The sequence below is a fragment of the Castor canadensis genome, chromosome 2 (assembly GCF_047511655.1).
Source record: "Castor canadensis chromosome 2, mCasCan1.hap1v2, whole genome shotgun sequence".
Lineage (NCBI taxonomy): Eukaryota > Metazoa > Chordata > Mammalia > Rodentia > Castoridae > Castor > Castor canadensis.
The window spans coordinates 101623522-101635375 of NC_133387.1; the positions used below are offsets into that span (position 1 = coordinate 101623522).

At 43.4% G+C, this 11854-nt stretch overlaps 1 pseudogene; it reads right to left on the reverse strand.

Moving 5' to 3' along the window:
• Positions 1-385: 385 nt before the first annotated feature.
• Positions 386-820, reverse strand: LOC109676334 (ubiquitin-conjugating enzyme E2 W-like; annotated as a pseudogene).
• Positions 821-11854: the final 11034 nt, after the last annotated feature.

An 11854-nucleotide genomic window follows, 5' to 3' on the forward strand; every position in this document is an offset into this window, starting at 1 on the left:
CTCTATCATGCATTAATCATGGAGTGGCAGGAATTAATGAAAAGTTTTCCTGTTACATCCACTGTCAGCAATGAATGTTCCAAAACCACCAAGGAAATCATTGTTATTGCACAATACATGAGGACCTGGAACTTTTCTGAAAGCTTAAAAAAATAAAAATTAAAAATGGAATTATATTTGATATTTCCTGATACCTGCATTAATTCTGTATGACTAATAAAAGCATGTCAGTTGCCTGAACTGAACCAGCAATCAATATGCCCCCAGAATGCCCTTGAGTAAAAATGCAGTAAAAAGAAGTAGTCTTCATTGCCTATAGGTCACTTCCAGTCAAAGGTTAAAGTTCAAAGACTGAATGATCAAAGTGTTGATGATAACAGTGGCATCAACAAGTATCAACATAATACCACCATTTTGTTTTCTTTGGATTCTTGTTACATGTTCACACATAAAATGAATTATCTGGTGGATGTCTTCTCTTTGCAGCTGGAAAGAATGCTGATAATGCTAAGACAAACTGAGCGAGCAGGAGACCAGTCTTTTGTGAGAATGGAAAACAGATATGACCATTGCTATACCAGTGAGGGTGAACAGGAATATTTTCACCAGTAAACATGACCTGAGGAGAGTCAAAACAGTATCAATTACTAAACAGACAAAAGCTGAAATTTTTCCCCTTCATATAAGGTGCACCTTCCATGTCTACAGTCCACTGTGTGATTGAATTTTGAGCACTCTTTTCATTTACAGTCATTCCAGGAGGTGGGTCATTTTGCAAAGCCAACAGTTCTTTCTGTAGCTGTTTCTGTATTGACACCATGATGGAACAATGCCCCTAAGGCCAGAGAAGCCAGAGTGGATTCTTTTTAAAAAAGGTAAATTAACCAGGAGGTATGGTGGTATTTGTCTGTATCCCAGCTACTAAGGAGCAGAAGTAGGAAAATTTTGGTCCCATACTAGTCCAAGGGAAAAGCACAAAACCCTATCTGAAAAGTAAGTAAAGCACAAATGGCTGGGTCCATGACCTAAGTGGTAGAGCACTTGCCTGTCAAGTGCAGAGTCCTAAGTCCAAAACCCCAGAACTGCAGTGCACACACACACACACACACACACACACACGCATACAGAAATATATGTGCATATAAAATTTATATATACATACATATGAAATGAAACCTTACACAATACTCACAAGCATACACTAAAGAGATGAAAGTCTAAAACAGACTAAATTTAACTATAAAAAATCTTGAAGAGCACAACATACTGATCAAAGTGATATGAATAAAGTAGAATCCCACAGTATTAAAATTACAAGATATATTTCATAAAAATTGAAAAGGTGTCCTTATAAGAAAAACAAATTTCATATGAATGAAAATTAGACCACCAAAAAAAGAGAATAAGCTACAGAAATACTTATAATATATGTAATAAATAACCCAGTCTCTATTCAATCACTGGAAAATTGAATGAATCTTAATATACCATGAACATATGATCGATTTACAAGGACAACCATGGACAGCCAAGAACACAGTGCAATGACTGTCTTCACATGGACTATGACTTCCTTCTGAAGATGGTCAGCAGGCACACAAACCAGACATGGAGACCATGTGAGTTCCCCTGTGGCTCAGCTATGGTCCTAGTTAGAATTTCCTCTTTTTAATTTAATGTTACATTTATTAACATATTATAGCTGTATGGGGGTACATTGTGACATTTACTAAAGTTCTTACAATATATCATAATGGGGTTCACCTCCTCCATCATTCTCCTTTATCCCCCCCTCCTTCCACTCCTGGAATAGTTTCTACAGTTCTCATTTTTCCATTTACCTACATGAGTACATAATATTCCCACCACATTCACCCTCCTTCACCCTTCACTTCTATCCTCCCCTCTCCAACAGGTGTCATCCTCAAGACAGGACCTTTTTTGCCTTCCTGTCCTTCATTGTTGTAAAAAGACATTTTTGTTTGTGTAAGTTAGTTAAACCAGGAGTTTCTTTGTGACATTTCCATGTTCACATGTATTATAAATAGAATTAGTTCATCCCTTCTAATTTTCTCCTTTCTTTCTTACTCTCCTTCTCATGGTGATTTAAACAGGTTTTAAATTAGGACTGGTGAGTGGCTCCAGCAGGAAGAGTACCTGCCTAGCAAGCCTGAGGCCCTGAATTAAAATGCCAGTGCCACCAAAATGAATAAATTAATTAAGTAAATACTCAAAATTCATTCTTGTATAGAAAGTTCATCCACCTTCTTAACTTCCTTCTTTTACCATTCCCCTTCATTAATGCCCTCCCCTTAGTGTGACCTGTTTTTCATTCTTGGCTTTCTTTGTTTAAGTCTCTGATGTTCAGTGAAATTTTTGCTTTGATATTATATCTTTACATACATTGTGATTAAGTCAATGTAACCCCCTCCACTGTACTGCTTCACCCTTTTCCCTCCATTTTGTTTTGTTTAACAGTTTTCAGTGTGTTTTGTTGTATTTAGTTCCTGCACAAATGCAATATATTTCATTATTGGTTGCTATCTTTCATTCCTTCTTTTATTCCTCCCTTGGTTTTCTCGGCCAGTCCCACTTTTGGATACATGTTCTGTATATATTTTCATGTATGTATGTGTAATATTGCTTGTATTTGTATTGGACATATCTTCCACTTATGAGAGAAAAGAAGAAACCTTTGGCTTTCTGAACCTGGCTAACTTCACTTAAGATGATGTTCTCCAGTTCCATCCATTTACCTGCCAATGAGAAAATTTCAGTCTTCGTTACGGGGGAAAAACTTCCATTGTATATACGAACACGTTTTTTGTAACCCATTCCTAAATTGTGAAATTTCTTGACTATATCCACTACTTAGCTATTGAGAATAATGTTGCAATAATGTTTCAATAAACATGGGTGTGTAGGTGTCTTCATTGTAAACTGGCTTCAGGTAAGTCCATAGGAGAGGTATTTCTTGACCATGTGGAAGATTTATTTTAGTTTTTGGAGGTGCCTCCATACATTTTTCCATAGTGGTTGTACTAATTTACATTTCAACCAACAATGTATAAGAGTTCCCTTTTCCCCACATCCTCACAAAGATTTGTTGTTGTTTGTATTCTTGATGGTAGCTATTCTAACAGGACTGAGGTAGAATGTTAATGTGGTTTTGACTTGCAGTTCCTTTATGGCCAGGTATGGATAGCATTTCTTCTTGTGTTTTTTTATCCATTTGGACTTCTCATTTGAAAAGTATTGTCCAGTTCATTTGCCATTTCTTCATTGGGTCATTCATTTTTAGGGGAAGTTAAGATTTGTTCAGCTCCCTTCTTGTTAATCCGTTGTCAGATACATAGCTGGCAAAGAACTTCCCCCATTCTGTGGACAGCCTCTCCAATCCTGTGCCCATCACTTTTGATATACAGAAGCTTTTTATTTTCATATAGTGCCATTTGTCAATCCTTTTTCTTAGTTTCTGAGCTACTGGAATGCTATTTAGGAAGTTACTGTCTTGTCTATAAGTTCCAGTGCATTCCCTATTCTTACCTGTACTAGCTTCCATGTTTCAGCTCTTATTTAATGTTCTTAATCCACTTACAGTTCATATGTGTACAGGGTGAAAGACATAGATATTGTTTTAGTTTTATGCATGCAGATATCCAGTTTTCCTAGCAACTTTGTTGAAGATGCTGTCTTTCTCCATCATATGTTTTTGGCGCTATGTGAAAAATCAAGTGGTCATAGTTGTTTGGATTCATATCTGCATCTTGTATTCTATTCCACTGGTCTTCATGGTTTTTGTACCACTACCATGCTGTTTTTATTGCTACAGCTTTGTAGAATAGTTTGAAGTCCGGTATTGTGATAACCCTAGCAAGCCTTTTTGTTTTGCTTAGTATGGAAGGAAGAGAGCAGTGAAGGAAAAGAACTCAGGAACTCAGCCAGTAAGAAGTAGGCCAAGGAAGAATGTAGGATAATGAGGAAGAACCTGTCCAAAGAAGAGCGAAGAGTAGCTAAAAGCCACTAGGAAAGTGGAAAGAACAGTCAGGAGATCATAGACAAGATGAAAGGGAACAGAAAGCAGTAGGATTGCAAGCTCAGAGTCAGAACAACAGGGAAAAGATTTGAGAGGAAAGACTTTAAGCAAAAAAGCAGGGTGGGATGCCTAATGGGAGACTTAGGGGACAGTGGGGAAGAAGAGAAAGAGACAGAAGGCAGTGAGAATAACACAGGGGGAAATTAAGAGCCCTCAGTGCAGAGGAAGAGCAAAGACAGACCCAGTGTAATGGTGAGTAAAGACAGAGTGGAAGCAAGGAGGATGGAGAAGACAGCAAGAATGTACAAGCAACTGTTAAAGGCACTGCAAGCACAGCCAAACGGGGCAGCATCAATGGTGAGGAGAGTGACATGGAGAGAGAGTAAGTGACTGAAAGGCAGAGGGGATTCTCAAGAGGGAGAGGAAGAACCGCTCTTCCAATAGGAGCTCCAAGAAAGGCAGGACACAAAGCTCCTCTTCCCCCTAAGATGGAAGTCCATAGTCCAAAGATGGGAAGAGTGGACATTGTTGCCACAGAGAAGATGAGGCTGAAGTGCTATACTCAGTCCTGTGGTACCCATTGAAGCTATAAAAGCTGATGGGCTCCTGTCACTCACAGAAGGAGTGCCTGAATGTCCCCCAGTTGAGCTGGCAGCTGTGTACATGAAGGGCAGCCCTCCTTAGTGAAGTCTCAGGTGCTGAAAGGGCAGTGCTAGGAGGAATCTCAGGTGACAACCCAGGATGTGACCAACATCATCAGTAGTTCAGGCTGGCCATGCACCCTTCAGGAGAAGCAGTCACTTGTCCAAAGGGGGGAGCTGTGTGCAGGACCCTGGACTCAGAGGATGAGAGGCTCCCCAGACGGTTCCTCTATGGGTGACATCTTCAGCAGTCACTTCCAGAGTAACTGAATTCCCAAACACCCAGGAAGGACCCTTCTAAGGATTCAACACAACAGCCCTGAAATTATACTTAATAACAATAAAAGGTTACAAAAATTAGGAAAATTAGCCCAATGGTTTTACGTGCTCTGTGTCTGCTAAGAAATCTTATCTATTCACTAGGGTATCACTGGGATCCAGGGGGCTGCCTTCAGGCCTTCCTGGGCATAAACGGAGCTCACCAACCTTTCAACACTGCTGATGCATGCAAGCAGAAAGACATCCACATCCCACTGACCTTCTTTTCCCTTGGTAATAATAGATACAATTAGTCCTTGTCTTTCCTGAAACACCACCGATCGCAGTAATTTATAAAAAGATGTACATTTTGGTGGTTCCACAGCAGAGACTTGGAAATGAAAACATTGAAAGCAGTTGGTCTCTGGAGGTTGCAGAATGGATGGCTCAGGATCCATTTTGCTGCCACACCCCCACTATGTACTCTGGCCTCACAGTCCCCCTCCCCCTGCCCCAGAAGTTTGGCTTTGTGTTTCAGAGTGCATGGAACAAAGATCCTGCACTCTTTGGAGAGTGGCAAGTGCAGGCATGGCAGGACTCAGTGAGCCTGAGCTGCCTGTGAGCCCTCTGTGTGCCCTGCACACTTGGATTTTTTTAACTCATTGATGAACTCTACTGGGCACTGGTTGTTCCACTGTCCTAGAAGCCAGGACCACCTAAGATCTTGTGGTCCCCAGTTCACATCAGAAGGACATCAGGTAATGTGATCTTTTGATAACTTGAAAATTAATAGGATATTAAATGGTTGTGGTGGTATTATCTTTTTATTTCCTTTGTTATAAAAAAATAGACACTAACATCTCATGTTGAAATAACAAATCTTACACATTCTCAGCTTACTTACTACAAAAGAAGGCAGAACCAGTCAACTTTCTCAAGAATACTTTGTTTCCTTCAGCACAGAAGAAGTGCTCATTTTAATATAATGAAACTAGGTGAGGAACTACCAGGACCCCTAACATAACTTGGGCTATAGGTTCAAGGTGCTATCACAAGGCATGGAACAACCGTTAATAATTGGATCCTTAAAAAAATAAATGTTTACACTCTGTGAACAGGAAAGAAAAAGGAAACAAAGCAGTGTTTACCCTTCTCCCTATCTGCACACTGGCTTAGTGCTTTCTGCATTTCTTCCTCCTGGGAAGCAGGGCACCAGGCAAAGTGAAGGATCATTTGGGGCTGCATTTGGGTAGGTCTGGGTACACCCTGGGCCCCCAAACACTTGTGAGTCCAATGAGAAGACTGAAGTCTAGGGCTTCACCAGTGAAGCAGAAGCTGAGGGTGAGAAGCCTGAGAAGGAACATGGAACACAGGAGGAGGGTTTGGTGGACAGTCTGCATCTTCTTATGGATGAAGAATAAGGACAATCCATAGGATTGGACCACAGTCTTACCGTGCTATTGTGGGTTCGGTGCTAGAGCTCCTCCCAGAGTCTGGGCCATCTCTGACTTTCAAAAGCTGCAGGTCATGATGGTCATGTGGGGATCTTGTCACATCCTGCAGCCCTACCAACAACTGCAGTGCTGCTTCTAAAGGCAAATCCAGACCCTGAGCCAGCTTCTTCAAAGGCTGGAGAGCAGGAATCAACTTCCTCACAAGTTCTGGAGATCAATCCAGTTCCTTCAGAGAGTTCAAAGCTCAAGCCATCAGCCTCACATGCCACAGAGTTCCAGTCAGCTCCACACCAGGTTCATCAGGTGACCTTGCTGGCCTTCATCTGTGACCACACGCAAAAGACTTGTCACAGAGAAGCCTCACCTCCTGCCATTCCCCCTGCATCTGTTAGCAGAGCAGATCATGATGATGGATGCAGTGACTGTAGTGCAGGGCAGGCGGCAGGCATCCTTTTGAACCCTTTTGTCTCCTTGCTCATCACTTCAGGTCTGTGGGTGAGATCTGAGATGCCTGGCCTCACTATCTGTGATCAGTTTACCGAGAATTCAGATTAGAAGTTTGTATGGAAAGGTTATAAAAGACTGTTGGGGTTATTATCCCAAGTCCAGAGGATGGCAGACACATGTCCAGCTCCTTAAGAGTGGAATGGAGTAAAACTGGGAAGGCCTTAGAGTCAGAATTTACATGACCAGGAATTGCAATTGTTTCTAGACAGCCCATGTTTTCTAGACACTGCTCTTAACCCAGAGACCTGTTTGTAATCATGTCAGTTTTCCAACCAAGAGGAGAACAGCAATCATAAGGGCACCTGCATCCCGGAACCTTTATTTCACACACCTACCTCCAACCTGTCCTCTCTTGAAAATCCTTGTGAGATACAGGAAGTTCATAGCAGAAGACTTCCTTGTTGACACACATTCTGGGAGTGCCTTAGACAAGGGACTGTACAGAGGCTTCCAGTAGAAACTGAGAAGTCAATCAGGACAAAAATGTACCATGTATCCAGTGCTTACTGGATGACCTCAATGACCCTGATGTCAGGGTTTAAGTGCTCTTAAAACTTTCTCCGAAAGCCAAGATGAAGAAAAAAGGTATCATAGTGAGAAGTGCCCTACCTGAGAATCTGGGAAAGGAAGACAGCAAGAGCTCCTTCTGCTACGTCACTCTCCAGAAGTCAGGATTACTTCTGGTCCATGAGATACCCTGAAGACACTAGTCTATGCACAGGTGATATTTCCCACCAAAAGCAAGCTCACTCACTCCCACATTCTTTTCACATCTTCAAACCCAAAGCAGAGCACCCAACCCCTTTCCAAACACTTCCTGACACCCAGTGGAGACCCTCAGGCACAGTTAACTGTTAGATGAATTGTGCTTTTTGCACTCCAGCCTCTTGGCTCCTATATATCTTCCATATATGACACTGTGAGGACAGTGCAGAAATCACTCACTCTCCAATCCCTGTGTCTGGGTGAGCCCCATCAGCCTAATAATTAGGCCTTACTGTGTCCCCCAATTCACCTTTTCAGAGGACTTCCACCTATTCCTTTACTACAGGCTCCAATTAAACTCAAAACACAAGCTAAAACTGAATTTGCCAAAGGCCGTTTGGTGCCCACTGCTTATTCACCCTCTCTTCACTTCCCAACCTTTACACCATAGTCAAACCAGTGTCTTGTTCCTGGACACCCATGTGTGTGCACAGATGTGTGGCTGTGTGGCTGTGTTCAAACACATACCCACACACATCTGTGACAGTTTTTAAATGTCTTTCCCTGTGGGTGTGCCAATCGTTACAGTCAAGAAGCTTTTGTGTGTCTCTGTGTACATCTCCTTGGATTAACTTGTGACTTTTCACTAGATACCACTTTGGTCCTAAGATCTGGCTCTACTCGTGTTTCATGTTTGATTTGTTCAAGAGAAAGGGTTTGGTTCAGGGAATAGTATTATCTCTAGGGAAAGGTGTCAGAGGTCCATGAAGCTTCCAAGGAAGATAGGTAGAGATATAGGCATGATACATGAGGCCAATGTGGTAGATAACAGGCAAGGAAGCCATCAGCATGATGGTAGATCTAGGGAAGGCTTTTGTTTGAGGCACAGTGTCAGTTGAGACCTTCAGAGATGACCTCACTTCCTGGATGAGGACAAAAAAGAATCTAGAACACTGGTGGCCAGGCAACTAAATTCCTGAACAACCACTGTTAACTCATATCTCTACTAACTCTGTAGAGAGAAAGATGTTCTCTTGCTGTCTCCAATGGTGTTGGGGCTCAGGCCCCAGGAGACTGCCTAGAGGAGAACAACCCAGTTCTGGAGAAACTGCTTCAGGACTCAAGGACACCCCCAGTGGAGATGTTCCCAGAGGACAACAAAGGTGGGGGATGGCCTGAAACGGTAGACGAAGGGGCCCACCCAATCCCTTTTGGCTTCCACAGACCACATCCTCAGGGGTGTGTGTGTGTGTGTGTGCGTGTGTGCATGTGTTGGTGGGTGTATACACACACATGGGTTCCTTTTTGTATGAGAGTTTATAGGAAAATTCAATGCCCCTGTTTTGACTTACTGTAAGGCAAAGTCTTTTTCTAGTGTGCTCGTGTTTCCATGTTTTAACTAACCTAACTTGGACAAAAACCAGGGTGGAAATAAATCAGCCCACATCCCAAGTGAGCACATCAGGGAGGACATTCTCAACGCCATCATTCTGGAGAAAATGGTTAATGACCTGCTGCCTACCTTGCTGGTCTGAGACCACTTCTTCATCCCCACCTTCCTATGTAACAACTGATGATCCAGGACAACTTAACATGAGCACAACAGATGGTTCAAATGGTAAGCACCACCTCCAAAGCCCAGAGGACATGTCACCTCCTAGCTGTGCCTTTGGAAAGCGCTGTGCTTTCAGGGCCCAGTTAGCTTGAATTCAGAGTGGTAGAATTTACCATCATAGGTTAGTAATTCCAGTAGGAGGATTCCTGGAAGAACTAGGCCAAGACCTAATAATGTGGACTTGGCTACACCAGTCTTCTCAGGAAGGCCGCTGTAACTTCTTCCTTTGGAAAGATCAAGGGCAAAGAAGAAATAGAGGTTCTTGTCTCATCCTGTAGATGTATCAACAGATAAATGTGTTCCTCTAGATCCAACTACAGAAGCCGAGCCAGTTCCTTCATCAAGTCCAGAACTGGAATCAGCTCACTCAGAACCTATGGAGGTAGAAGCAACTCCCACTGACCCTCCAGAACTGGAGCATGAAATGGTGCCTGGCCCATCACAGGAGCCCACAGATCCTTCAGCTGTGGACACAGAGAATGGGCAAATTGAGAAGAATCCACTCTTGGATGTTCTTCAAGATTTGGTGCCCGAGCAGGTCGCATCAACAGAAGCTGTGAGTTGCTGTGCAGGGCAGTGTGATGCCAGGAATCCCCCTGACCTTTTCTCCTCAAACCAGTGATTCCTCAACCCAGAGTCATTCTTGAGGTTGAAATCCTAGGCACACAATAACCATGAGCATTTTCATAACTAGAAAGCTCAATGCTCTTTACAGGAGACGTGGGCACCTCCAGTTACTATATCAATTCAAGCACAGGTTAGATTGCAGTAGCCAGGAAACCATATTTCTCTTGAGCCAGAAACTCAGGGCTTTGGGTGAGGCCTGAGATGACTGAATTTACTCCCTTAAAAGAGTACAGCAAAGAGTTTACATTCCAGGAATTATAGGTGTGTAGGTGCAGAAGTAAGCTCTTCCTAGGGTTCTGATCCTGCAATGATACCCAGTGTGCACATGGGGAGCGTGGGAAGATAAGAGAGGCACAATGACCTGGTCATTTTCACACACCTGATAGTAAGATTTGGTCAGGTATGAACTCCGCTCTATCTCATCAAAATTGTGGCACTGTCAGAGCCAGCATAGCCTAGGGACAGTGAGATGAAGGCTATGGCTGTGTCTGTATCTACTTTTCGACATGGACTTGTAAAGTAGTGGGGGTAGCATCACAGTGAGTCTCAGGGAGGGAGGTCGTGTCTCAGGAAGAGGCTCATGTGAGGAAACCTAAAAAGATGATTTCACTTCCTGCATTAAGGACCCAGAAATTGTATGACTAGGTTTACATGTACCCATAGTCCCCAGCAACAACAGTCAGCTCCTTTCTCTGGAAACCCTATAGAGACAAGCATGCTCTCTTGTTGTGTTGTAGTTTGTACACAAGCATGCCCCAGGTGAGCCCACAATGGAGCCCATGTCCACATGTGGAAAGAATGGGGAAGTCCTTGCTTCAGATAGCTCTGGATTTCCCAGAGGTTACCAAAGTTGACTTAGAGAGCTGAGATATTGTGAGGAGACCACGTGAAGCTATCTGAACACCACCAGAAGGAACCTCACTTCATTTTCTGGCAAAGTCTTCTTCCAGTTAACTGTTTCCATTTTGATCTGTCCCTACTTGATCCCCATGCAGAGTGAAAAAGAGTCAGCATCCACCCTGGATGAGACCTGCACTGAGCACATCCCACAGGCAGCCACACAGGAGATGTTGGGGGAGCAACAGCTGTCTTCCCTGTCATTTGGAGACTTGCTCTTTGTGCCCACTGGATTGCAAGGCACCCAAGGAAGAGTACATATGATTCAGCAGGCACTGCAGATCTTGTTTTCATGGTGAGCACCACCTCAGTACTTATGACAATCCCTACCTCCTGGCTGGATTGGGCAGTGCCTTTCCCTGCTCTAAGTTTCAAACTGCAGACTAGGGTGCTTATGGGAACCCCCTAATGAGGTGTTGCAGATGGAATGAGCCATACAGGTGCTTGTCCCCTCCTGAGCCCAGAGAGTATGCAGCACCATGCTCTGCCCTCATCTGCATGTCCCCATTGGAACTTGGAGAAGATCTCTGCCTTGTCCTCACTTTTGTTGACCTGGGCAAAGACTTGTGGCAATTTGCAAATATGCTTCACTGTTCAACGGGTTCAACCCTGATATAGCTGTAGCAGACCAGGAAGTCCTGCGGTTACTAAGGACCCCAAACACAGTGAGAGTTCAGGAAAGGCTCTGGGTGGGTTTCTTTCTTTAAACTAAAATTGGAGTCTCCTACAGTGTGGTAGCAGGATTCCTGGCACTTTGCATAATTCCTTTAAAGAGCAGGAAATCCCTGATGTCCTGGGTATCATTCCCTTTTCACAGCAGTAGGTAACGTGTGTGTTCCAGCAAGTTCAGTGGATGTAACCCATTCTTGGATTCTTCTAGGTATGACTCCAACAGAAATCACACAACTCAGGAGCAACTCAAATGGTGAGCAGATGTTACTTAAAGTAGGTAGGCACCAGTCTGAAGAGAGAGGACATTTGGGGAAATTTTGTGTAGGACTGGGCACACCGTAGGTCCCAAAACTCTTTTGACTTCAATTAGAGGACTGAGGTCTAGAGCTTTCCCTGAATGAGAAGGAAGTCTAGATAACTACCAGTAGCATCCTGGGGACTG